This window comes from Benincasa hispida, chromosome 6 (genome assembly GCF_009727055.1).
Source record: "Benincasa hispida cultivar B227 chromosome 6, ASM972705v1, whole genome shotgun sequence".
NCBI classification, from domain to species: domain Eukaryota; kingdom Viridiplantae; phylum Streptophyta; class Magnoliopsida; order Cucurbitales; family Cucurbitaceae; genus Benincasa; species Benincasa hispida.
In genome coordinates this window covers 24,608,557-24,621,686 of record NC_052354.1, presented here as the reverse complement: position 1 = coordinate 24,621,686, position 13,130 = coordinate 24,608,557, and positions in this window count along the sequence as shown.

Here is a 13,130-nt window from a genome sequence, read left to right as displayed (position 1 = left end):
AGCGTTGGTACTGTACCTCTTCGTTTTTCTTCTTCCTAAGTCTCTATAGGAAAGGAGGTAACTGCATTTACACGGTTCCCTTTGGCTTTGAGGTCGACGCAACCCCTGGTTCTATTGCTACGTTTTCTCTTCATCTTCTTGCGTCACCGCAATCTTAGGTTCAACCACAATGGAAGTTGTTCTACTAAGCTCCTTATTTTCTCCCTCCACAGTCTTACCACTGCGCAATGTCACAACCTGACATTGCTCCTTACTTGATCCCCCCGAGTTGTGTGGAAGTTCAGTTGAACTTGGCGGAGCCCCTTACGGTCGACTTTTCAGCTCATTTGCAATCTGGCCCATCTGTAATTCGAGATTGCGGATGGACGTGGCCTGACTTTGAAGCACGGTCTTGTTTTTCTTTATGTATAACTTCAGTAGGCTCTCTAAAGAAGAGGATTGTAGTGGTTGTTGTGAGCTACTTGCTTGATTGCTCGATTGACCATTGTTGTGGGGGAAGAATCCTGGTGGCCCTTCTTTTTGCACCACAAGTTAGAAATTTTGTTGTTGATTCTTCCTAGCAAAATTGGGGTGGTTTCTCCACCCAGGGTTGTGGGTGTTTGAAAGAGGGTTATTCTTTACAAAATATAGATTGTGGATTTTGCGGGCAATCTTCCATCGCATGCCTATCACTGCAAGTCGCACACCTTACGGTATTTTGACTGATTGCGTTGATTTACCCAGTTTGGCAATGTTTGGGGGTTGCTTGAGCACAATTCCTTGGGATTAAATCATCATTGGGGTCATCTAGTTCTGTAATGAAGCAATAACACCAATATTTGTGGTTAGAGTCTTTGAGTCTCAATCTTTGGTCACTTCTCTCTCTAACTTCAATGGTTCTTAGAGATGCGATCCAAGATATTCTTTTGCCTCATCAAAATATGTTTTGTCAATCAGCAGACCCCGCCAACAGCTTGCTGGATTGCAGTGATCTGCGAAAACGAGATTCAAAACCATGATAGAAAAATCTCCATTTGAAGGCAGTCTAGTAACTCGCATTCATAATAGACAATCCCAGACCAAAAACCTCCTTAAACATCGCCCATGCAAATCGCTGAACGATTCGTCCATACTCTTGTTCAAAATTTGTGATAAGTTTCCTTCGTCTTGCGTCTCGTAGGTGAAAAATATTTCTTTCATAAATTTCTCCATTACCTGTTCCTAAGAAGTGATATCTCCTGGCTCGAGGGAAATATGCCCATTTCCTAAGTCTGATCACAAGAGAGAATGGGAACAACGTTAGTCGAATTCTTAGTAGAGATGTTCGGGAACAACAAAAGTTATTGCAGATTTCAAGAAAGCTTTGAAAGGTAAGCATGCCAGGTTCCCCGCCACAGCAACCTCCTCTGAATTACATCTGCAGTCTGGATCAATCTGTAGCATGCACCGGTTCATTTCGAATCTGCTTCCATCAAGGGCAGGCCTCACGATTCCTGGAGAGAAATAATAGAGATTGGCGATGCCGTAGTTTCTGTTAAGGGCCTATTGCAGATCGTTGCACAACAGAATTGGATTTACGCCATGACATTATTATCATTTGGTTCACATTTCTAGGCTACTCCGCCAGGTCTTCTTTTATTTGAGTGTGTTGACTGTTGGCGTCTCTCATCTCCTTCTGAACATTCTCTCAATCTCCGGGTCGTAATTCGCCAGAAGATGGAGTGCTACAAAGAAATCCAGAAAAAATTAGCCGTTTAGGCAAACACTTGCCAGAAGTCCACTGGCAACGGTGTCCAAATACCTTGATGCTTGATTTTATGAAGTGGAAATGTGGATGTTATGCATTGATGGAATTGTGTTGTGCACTCAATTTTCCCCAGCGGAATGCAAGTGTAAATTCCTCTGAGTTTCCTGGAAGTCCAGGGTCGAACACAGGGACTTAGTGAAAACATATTGCGTTGGTAATTTTTTATGAAGAACTTTGCTGTAACCGGATTAAATAAATAAAATGTTGGGTTTGTTGTTTGCGTTAATGAAAAGAAATAAATAAAGGCGGCAGATTTGAGAGAAGGCAGTTGTGTGATAGATGCAATGAGTATGCGATGAACGGATTGAGAAGATCTTTTAGCTAGCGTTACTCTGGAATGCGTCAGACTATGCGATCATGTTACAATCATCACAGCAAGTCATTTTCCAATGTAAATGCGATGCTCCTAAGTCTAGGACGAATGTGTTAATGCAAAAGGTGTCCATACAACTTATCCCTAAGTCTCTACTCTTGTCCTATGCGATGATGCAAAATGCATGAAAGCAAGATGACCGCATACAATCATATCCTATCTCTAGGATGCATGCGATGCTTGATAAAAAATAGTGTTCATTCCTAAGCTCCTATCTCTTGATTATGTGTTCTAATCTGATTCTTTCGAGCCTAGATTCTAACCTGACCTTCCTAAGTCTAGATCATGTCCTTAGACTACCCTCTTGAGTATTTCTAATGGACGAATGAAGCATACATAATACAAGATAATCGCAAGAATGAAGATTCCCTAGTTGTGCTAGCTAAATGCTTCTCAACCCATTCAACTTATTTAGCTACTCATGCGTGAATAACAGAGAGTGAATAGATATAGAGAAAGAAATTCCATTCTTATAAATGAGTTGAGTACAAAATGACAATGGAAATTAAAGGTAGAGAGCCTGGTAGCAATTCCTTGCTGACCGAAGCTTTTTACACTGAAATCTCTATTCTGACCTAAAGATGTTCCCGCTTCTGTAGGCGTCGGCCCTCTCTCTATCCCTGAAGCTTCCGGTGCTCTCCCAAGCTTACCGGAACGAACTGCCGGCACAACTTCCTCCCTCGCATCCGCCTTAAAATGAAAGAAAACTAAGAACAAAGATGTGCGAACTGAAGTATGAAATCTCTAACTTCTGAACTTGTGAACCCCTTCTCTGAAAAATGCCCTTGGTATTTACAGAGCATCCATGGTGAAAGGCGGCTTCTTTCTCATGGTTATACAGATGGGACGACTTTAATTCCTAACTGATGCGAATAATTGTCACCGAAAAGGCTGAATGTACTTTTTGACCATTATCGGCTATCAACTTAATTCGAATTCGACTGTCATCAGCTTTATGTCCCATCAAGCTTAATTAGCCTTTCACCCAGATACGCCTACCATGTTGTGCTGACCAAGTTGCAGCAATCCTTTTCGGGCAAATGTTTGCGAGCACGATCAACGCAAAGCCTTACGGTGAAATTGCGCTCGACCAATGATTTCCTATGATCACAATTCTTGCATTTCATTAACGTATATTCTGCACAAAAATACAAAAATCAACAGTTCTAATGCGATGAACACATGTGATCGCAATATTATGAAACGATGCTTAATGGACGCAAGTTAACATATTTCATCAATGCAATTCAACATTGTTTAAGAACTTAGCACTATGATAACGTGCATTTCTGCCTGTTATCAGAAGCCTCCCTCGCGCGATCAGTTGGCCTTCTTGCCTAGACTTGGTGATTGCTACTTTGCTCACGTGGTACTTGCTCAACCTGATCGCCAAGCTCCTTCCATCGAGCTACTTGCTTACTCATAACAAGCAGCTATCTGCTTGTTCATCAAATTCCAGATTCAACTTGAAAAATTCATAACTAAATTTTCAGAACTCATCTCAAGAAACTTCCTTCTACAAATTCGTTTATAATCATTACATTAAAATTTCAGCTCAAAATTCTTTGTTGTTTGATTTGGAGCTTCAAACATTCATCATTGGCCTCAATTCAAGCAGCTTCCTGCTTGTTCAAAAATTTCTCGTTTAAAATTAAAAAATAATTAACTCGAATTACAGGCCTCATATTAAGAAATTTCCTTCTATAAAGGTTTTTATAATCAAGCTAACAATAAAACCTCAAATTTGCAGCTCAAAAGTTTTTGGGATTCGTCTTAGAGCTTCAATTATTCACTAATGGCCCAGATTCACTCGACAAACGAACCCTTCGTCCATAACTTGCTCCTCCGGCCTTATTATGGCAAGTTTTTCCTTCAGAAGCCCGACCACAGGAAGTAAACATACAACTTTCGAATGCCACTAAAGTTACACGAATAGCGTGAGGGGTTCATCCAAACCAACCAAATGAAATCAACCTTCCTGCTTATACCACCACCCAAAATCCTGCATGAAAACTCCTTGTGCCACCTTGCCCACTAACGTGATGAAGGGCTAGGATTTACCAATTTTCCTTTCCTAACTCCACTCATAGTGTTAATTAAGCATTCCACCTCATGCTTGGCTTGCTACCCCATTGCACACTATCGCCTACACTCCTCATTGCCAATGCCTCCTCTTGGTTTCCCATACTTAGCAATAATTTGACCATCCTTTCTTACATAGCCACTCGAGAGCTCTCTTGCTCTTTAGTTTGCTTTCTTCCTCCATCACTCCTAACCAAAACATAATCTTATTACAATTCATTGGAAGACATCACATTACTTACATATACTTTTAAGTAAATAGGGTTCGGGTTTTACAGAAAGTCACAAAGCACTTCTTCAGAGTCAGATGTTCTGATTGCTAAAAGGAAGGGGAGAAGTAAGAGAAAAGGTTTAAGGAGTAGAGATAAAAGTAAAAGCAAGAGCGACTAATTTGCCAATGTTGAGTGTTAAAATAAAATATGAATGATAAGGATAATGATGCGAACATAGTTGTTGCAACCATTGATCAATTGCTTTTTTATGTGACGATGATGTTATAAATCTTGCTATACAATAGAGTAGTTGGGTGATTGACAACAAAGTCTTCAATTCATACTACATCCAAGAGAGATTTCTTTGCATTCTACACAACAAGTGATTTGGTAGTGTTAGAATGGGTAGTGAAGGATTAGTAAAAGTAGTTGACATCAGAGATGTGCACTTGGAGACAAAAATTTGTTTTAAGCTAATTTGAAGAATGTAATACACAGTTTTGATACTGGCATTAATTTAATCTCCATGTGTAAACTTGATGATGAAGGTTTATACAATACTTTTTACAATAGTAAATTCAAGATTATTAAAGGCTCTGTTGTTGTAATTGAAGGAATATTAAATATGTCGAGCTGAATTTTATGTGGGCTAAGCTTAATGATTGTGTTATAAATGTAGTGGATAATGAAGAGAGTGTTGAGCTTTGTCTGTAGATCTTGCCTTTCATGCAAGATAATCATACAAGATAATCATTGGATCCTATTGGATAAGACTACAATACCAATGAAAGCATCGACTTACAATTTTAACCTAAGCGGTTTGAGGAATGCAAATATTAAATAAAATCATAAATATTTTTATCAATTAGATGAAGGAACTCTAAATATAGAGGACCTATGAGCGGAAGCGGATCGTCCAAACTCCATTGTGAAAGAACACATACATTCATAGTCATACTATATAGATTAAGCATTAACCATAAATTACAGCATGCTTTGAAATAAACACAAAGATTAGAGAGACAATACCTTTGAAGAACACTTTCTTCAAGTGTATCGGTTAATTAGCCACGAACGCAACGAGTAAGAACTTGATCTCCCTTGAACACCAGTAAGTAGAAACTCGATCTTCGAACAGATCTGGACCCTACCACTAGATTACCTTGGTATTCTCGGTGTGAGAATCCAGGAACGGTGGGCTCTTGCTTATTTTGTTTAGAGGGAAGAAGGAATATGTTCGAGTAATGGCAACACTACCGTGTAGAAGATGGAAGTCTATCATTTAGTTAAGAGCACTATCGTATATTAAACTCGATGTTGTCTTGTAGTCACTCGATAGTTAATTATCTGAGTAGTTTCGTAGAATGATTAGAAAACAATTTTTTCATCTTTATTCCACTCATTTGCCATAAAATCGTATAACCACCCACTAAAGGTAGCTATTGGAGAAAAAGAAATTTAATTATCATATAACTAATAAATTATAAATAAATACAATAACTTACTTATCATATTATATTTATAACCTATAGTTTTAATATTGCATCAAATACAATATATAAACCATAGTTTTTGTTCTCTTTCATGGCGTTTAATACAAATCATATTTATATTAAATCTAATAACTATGAATCTTATTCATAGAATTTATACTTGAATCATATTCAAATACTAGTTCCTCCAGTCAAACCATAATGTATCAAATACATTATATCAGTTATATCTATATAATTGAATTCATTTAATTATATCATATATAATCAAATTCCCTCTTATTAATTTGAACATTTCAAGTTAACCCAAAAATTGATTCTCAACTTGTATCCATTGAGCTACCAAGGGGACCTTATGGACCCGTAGCTTGAAGCTCCAACAGTACATGAGTAACTGACTAAACTTTTTCATCACATTATCCACCATCCATTAACTATCGGGCACTCCACTAAAGACCGACAACTGCACTCTTCGTGCTACAGATATATTTCTGTGTCCATTAGATATAACCAATCAACAATACGAAGATCCTTCACAAATTGCTTGTAAGTATAGTTGGGTCAAATTACCATTTGCCCCTGTTGTTACATCTAACTTCTTAAGTACCATTGATTCCATATACCATAGTCCTACTATGACTAAACTCCTCTCGAGCCAATAGAGGGTATGGTCCTATTCGGAATGTCCTAGAACTCGTAGTTCGTGTTAAACATTTTATTTATCAATAATAATAAGTTGTTGATTTTGCATTCTATTATGAAAATCCAATAAACATATCTATGGCTATTATCTGAATACTTTAAGTTTATGTGGTTATATAAACATGATCAAGTTAATAGTATATAACCTAAATAGTCTAATAAGTATATGGAAGAAATTGGGTATATCATCCTGGTAACACTATTGGATGCGGCCCACTTTGTAGTTGTTACAAAGAGTTGTAAAGTGCTAAAAATGATGTGATCTGGATCGTTCATGTTAAGACATGTGAGTGGAGGCATCTATGCAATGAGTTTGCATATAGACTAGACCACGAAAATAGTCACTTTTCTTTATAACGACCATTTACTGTTAAAATTGACTATTTCATTTATTAAGTAACCTAGGTTAACTTGATCTTAATCCTGAGCTAATTATAAACTCTTGTTTGTTTGGGATTATCCTTTGATCTGCAAACGGTGAGAGTCGTTCAACAACACTCCTCAATAAGCCTCCCATTTTGGGGATAAGACCGGATGAATAGCTGGGGACATAGCCCTGAAATATGAAATTCAGTCCTACCCAATTTAGGGTTAGCAGATAGGTTGTTCTCTTAAGTACTGATTCCAAGTCTTGAACAATCGGGGCCCCGCTTTCTCATGATAGAGAAAGGACTTGATTCATAGGTATTATGAATAAAGATTGTTCATTAGAGGGTCAGTGGGAACTTACAGAACAAGATGTATTCATAGGGGTAAAACGGTTATCTTGACCCAGCTGTGATTACGAACAACCTATGAAGGATCGACTTACTGATTATGGTTATATCAAGTGAACATAATATATCTACATCAGGGGAGTTCAACTATGGGCTATAGTGGAGTGACCCATTAGTTAATGAATGGGGGTTAGATTGGTCTAATGAGTTTAGCTGATTAATCTCGGATCATTGGAGCCCGTGATCTGTAGGTCCGCAAGGTTCTCCTACTAGCTCGTAAATGGATAAGCTTTAGAGTAGCATGTTAAGTTAATTTGAAACGTTCAAATTAGAATTTAACGGAATATGAGAATTTGTATTTAAATATGATTTAAATATATGAAGATGGATTTGTGTAAAAATTAATTTAATATTTGATATTAAATTAATTAGAATTATTTAAATAATTATTTATTAATTTTATTAAAAAATTAATTTATTTATTAATTTTAGAAAATGAATAATATTTTTAGTTTTAATCAAATTGGATTTTGAAATCATTTTTCTAAAAAAATAGAAAAGTTAGAGAATGCACAAAATGGAAAAATGACTTTTTCCATTAACATCTTCACCTTGCTCACACAAACACCACTCACCTTGGCCTCAATTACTCTAAGCATAAGCTACATCTCATGCAGTGATCTTCTTTACATGTTCACCTATAATAAATAAAGAAGATGGAAGTGGAATTGAGGCATGCATTCAAAGAGATTTTACTGAAAATTTCGGGTTGAAGAAAGAACTCTTCAAAACAGATGGTGCAGTGAGCTTCTCCCTTGTTTTCCGTTGCTTCAAGTTGTTCTTGAGTCCCACAACTCATTCTATAGCTCCAAGAGGATAGTGAGGAAGATCTTGAAGTGGTTCACGGTGAGTTTTGGAGAAGACAAATGCTGAGGAACAAGATCTTGAAGAGTTCTACCAAGGTATGACTACAAACCCTCTTATATTAGATGAGAATGCTTTAGTTTCTGCCAAAATTAATGAATTAGAATGCTTACTGATCCTTGTTACTTCCGCTGCATGTTGATATACTCTTACAATTGGTGTCAGAGCATCATATAAGCATTCTATTAAGTTTAATTTCGGTCTGGTGGGTGTTTTTAATGAGATATATGAAACTGATGCAAAAAAACAAGACTCCTAAAGGAAAATTTGTTACTTAATCAGTCATAAGTCTGAAACTCTTGAAAAGTTCAATGAATTTAAGGCCGAGACCGAAAATTTGTTAAGTAAAAGAATCAAAACACTTCGATCTGATCGGGGTGGTGAGTATATGGATTTACAATTCCAGAACTATCTTGTAGATCATAGAGTCCAATCCCAGCTCACAGCACCTGGAACGATACAACAAAACGGTGTTTCAGAAAGGAGAAATCGAACCTTGTTAGAAATGGTTTGATTTATGATGAGTTATACTCAGTTACCTCAATCCTTTTAGGGGATGTAGTACAGACTGTAACATTTATTCTAAACATTGTTCTTTTAAAAAAGGGTTTCAAAAACACCGTATGAATTATGGAAAGGACGTAAAATGAGTTTACGTCAGTTTCATATATGGGATTGTCCAACACATTTGTTGGTACCAAATCCTAAGAAATTGGAAACACGTTCGAAATTATGTCTTTTTGTAGGATACCCTCAAGATACAAAAGGAGGGTTGCTTTATGATCCCCAAGAAGACAAAGTATTTATATCGACAAACGCAACATTCTTGGAAGAAGATCATATAAAAATCATCTATGCAATAAACTAATATTGCAAGAACTGACTAAAGATGCTATAAAAACATCAACAAGAGTTGTTGATCAAGTTGGTCCATCAACAACTGTTGTTGTCCCGTCACGTCCATCTCAAGAGTTAAGGATGCCTCGACGTAGTGGGATAATCTGAACGCTATATGGGTTTAATAGAAACTCAAAACATCATATAGGATGATGGTTTAGAGGATCCATTAACTATTAAAAAGGCAATGAAAGATGTTGACAGGGAACAGTAGATTAAAGCCATGGACGATGAAATGGAGTCTATGTACTTCAATTCTTTCTAGGAACTTGTAGAGCAACCACATGGGGTTACACCTATAGGTTGCAAATGTATCTACAAGAGGAAATGAGACCAAACTGGCAAGGTGCAAACCTATAGAGCCAGACTTGTGGCAAAAGGCTTTACCCAAAAAGATGGAGTTTATTATGAAGAAACTTTTTCTCCTGTTGCCATGATAAAGTTAATAAGAATACTTCTTTCCATTGCCATATATTATGACTATGAAATATGGAAAATGGATGTCAAGATAGTTTTTCTGAACAACTATCTTGATGAAAGTATTTTTATGTCTCAACCAGAAGGGTTTATTGAAAAAGGACAGGAACAGAAAGTCTGTAAGCTTAATCGATCCATTTATGGATTAAAACAAGCGTCCAGATCCTGGAATATAAGGTTTGATACTGCGATCAAATCTTATGGCTTTGAAAGAATGTTGACGAACCTTGTGTGTACAAGAAGATAGTAAACAAAATTGTAGCATTCTTCGTTCTTTATGTTGATGATATCTTGCTCATTGGGAATGAGACAAGTTTCCTTGATTATGTAAAGAGATGGTTAGCAACACAGTTCCAAATGAAAGATTTGGGTGATGCTCAATATGTTCTAGGATACAGATCTTTCAGAATCGAAAGAATAGAATATTAGCACTATCGCAGTCATCTTATATTGACAAGATGTTGTCAAGATATAATATGAAAAATTCCAAAAAAGGTATGTTATCTTTTAGACATGAAATTCATTTGTCAAAGGAATAGTGTCCTAAGACACCTCAAGATGTTGAGGAAATTACAAGAATTCTATATGCATCTGTAGTTGGGAGTTTGATGTATGCAATGTTGTATACATGCCCTAACATATGCTTTGTAGTTGGAATCGTCAGCAGGTTCCAATCCAATCTAGGATACAGTCATTGGACTGCTGTCCAAAACATCCTCAAGTATCTAAGGAGAACGAGGGACTATATTCTTGTATATGGACCTAAGGATTTGATCCTTACAGAATACACTGATTCTGATTTCCATACTGACGTAGAATCTAGGAAATCTACTTCAGGATCAGTTTTCACCCTTAACGGGGGAGCTATAGTTTGGAGAAGCATTAAGCAAAGGTGTATCGCTGACTCCATAATGGAAGCAGAATATGTGGCTGCATGTGAAGTTACTAAAGAAGCAGTATGGCTACGCAAATTCTTGACTGATTTGGAAGTAGTTCCAGATATGCACTTGCCTATCACACTGTATTGTGACAATAGTGATGTTGTTGCCAACATGAAAGAAACAAGGAGTCACAAACGTGGGAAACATATTGAAAGAAAGTACCATCTCATCAGAGAGATAGTACATCGAGAAGATGTGATAGTCACAAAGATTGCCTCTGAAGACAACCTTGCTGGTCCATCTACAAAGGCCCTCTCAGCTAAAGTGTTCGAGGGCCACCTAGTTGGACTAAGACTCCGAGTAGTGTAATCTAGGGCAAGTGGGAGAATATCTATGGTATTATATATGCCCTAGTTTATTGTATTTTCCCTTTATGTTTCTAAACATTATATTGTATATATTTGTTCTAACTGGAGTTTTAATCCAAGTGGGAGATTGTTGGGAATGTCCTAGAACTTACGGTTCATGTTAAACATTCTATTTATCAATAATAATAAGTTGTTGATTTTGCATTCTATTATAAAAATCCAATAAACATATCCATGGCTATAGTCTATATACTTTAAGTTTATGTGGTGGCATAAACAAGATAAAGTTAATAGTATAAAGCCTAAATAGTCTAATAAGTATATGGATGAAATTGGGTATATCATCCTGGTAACACTATTGGATGCGGCCCACTTTGTAGTTGTTACAAAGAGTTGTAAAGTACTACAAACGATGTGATCCACATATAATTCATGTTGAGACATGTGAGTGGGGGCATCCTATGCAATGAGTTTGCATATAGACTGGACCAAGAAAATAGTCACTTTTCTTTATAACGACCGTTTACTGTTAAAACTGACTATTTCATTTATTAAGTAACCTAGGTTAACTTGATCTTAATCCTGGGCTAACTATAAACTCCTATTTGTTTGGGATTATCCTTTGATCTACAAACGTGAGAGTAGTCCAACAACACTACTGAATAAGCCTCCCATTTTGGGGATAAGACTAGATGAATAGTTGGGGACAGAGCCCTGCAAGATGAAATTCAGTCCTACCCAATTTAGGGTTAGCAGATAGGTTGTTCTCTTAAGTACTGATTCCAGGTCTTGAACAATCGGGGCCCCACCTTCTGAAGATAGAGAAAGGACTGGATTCATAGGTATTATGAATCAAAATTGTTCATTAGAGGGTCAATGGGAACTTAAGGAACAAGATGTATTCATAAGGGTAAAACAGTTATCTTGACCCAACTGTGATTACGAACAACCTGTGAAGGACCGACTTACTAATTATGGTTATATCAAATGGACATAATATAGCTACAGTGAGGGGATTTCAACTATGGGCTATAGTGGAGTGACCCATTAGTTAACGAATGGGGTTAATTCGTTCTAATGAGTTTACCTGATCAATCTCGGATCGTTGGAGCCCATGATCTGTAGGTCCGTGAGGTCTCCCTACTAACTCATAAATGGATAAGCTTTAGAGTAGCTTTATAAGTTAATTTGAAACGTTCAAATTAGAATAAAATGGAATAGGAGAATTTATATTTAAATATGATTTAAATATATGAAAATGGATTTGTGTAAAAATTAATTTAATATTTTATATTAAATTAATTAGAATTATTTAAATGATTATTTAGATAAATATTTATTAATTTTATTAGAAATTAATTTGATAAAATTTATAATATTTTTTAGTTTAATCAAATTGGATTTTGAAATCATTTTTTGATAGAAATAGAAAACTTGGAAAATGCACAAAATAGAAAAATGACTTTTTCCATTACCATCTTCAACTTGCTCCCACAAACATCACGCACCTTGGCTTCAATTACTCCAAACATGAGTTGCATCTCATGTAGTGATCTTCTTTGCATGTTCACCTGCAATAAATAAGGAAGAAGTGGAATTGAGGCATGCATTCAAAGAGATTTTACTTAAAATTTTGGGTTGAAGAAAGAGTTCTTCAAAACAGACGGTGCAGTGAGCTTTTCCTTTGTTTTCCGTTGCTTCAAGCTGTTATTGAGTCCCACAACTTGTTTTAAAGCTCCAAGAGGATAGTAGGGAAGATCTTGAGGTAGTTCACGGTGAGTTTTGGAGAAGACGAATGCTGAGGAACAAGATCTTGAAGAGTTCTATAAAGGTATGACTACAAACCCTCTTATATTAGATGAACATACTTTAGAGGAACAAGATTTTACTTCCGCTGCATGTTCATATACTCTTACAGGTGCCATATTGTTCAAGCCCCGGAATTAGCCGGGAGCAATTTATCTACTTACCTTTGCTTCAGAGAAGGAGTGAATTCCATCTTGTGTAGCTGTGTTCCCAGCTCCACAATCAGACGAATCCCCAAAATGGTAGACTTGTTGAGTCGACGATCTGGCCACTCTCACCCATGCAAATCAAAGGATCGCCCTCAACGACGTTATATAACGAGATTAAACATTTCGTGGTCCGGTCTTATACAAACTCCTTTATATAGAATATCCCCGCTCACATGTCTAATACGAATGATCATAGTCATATCA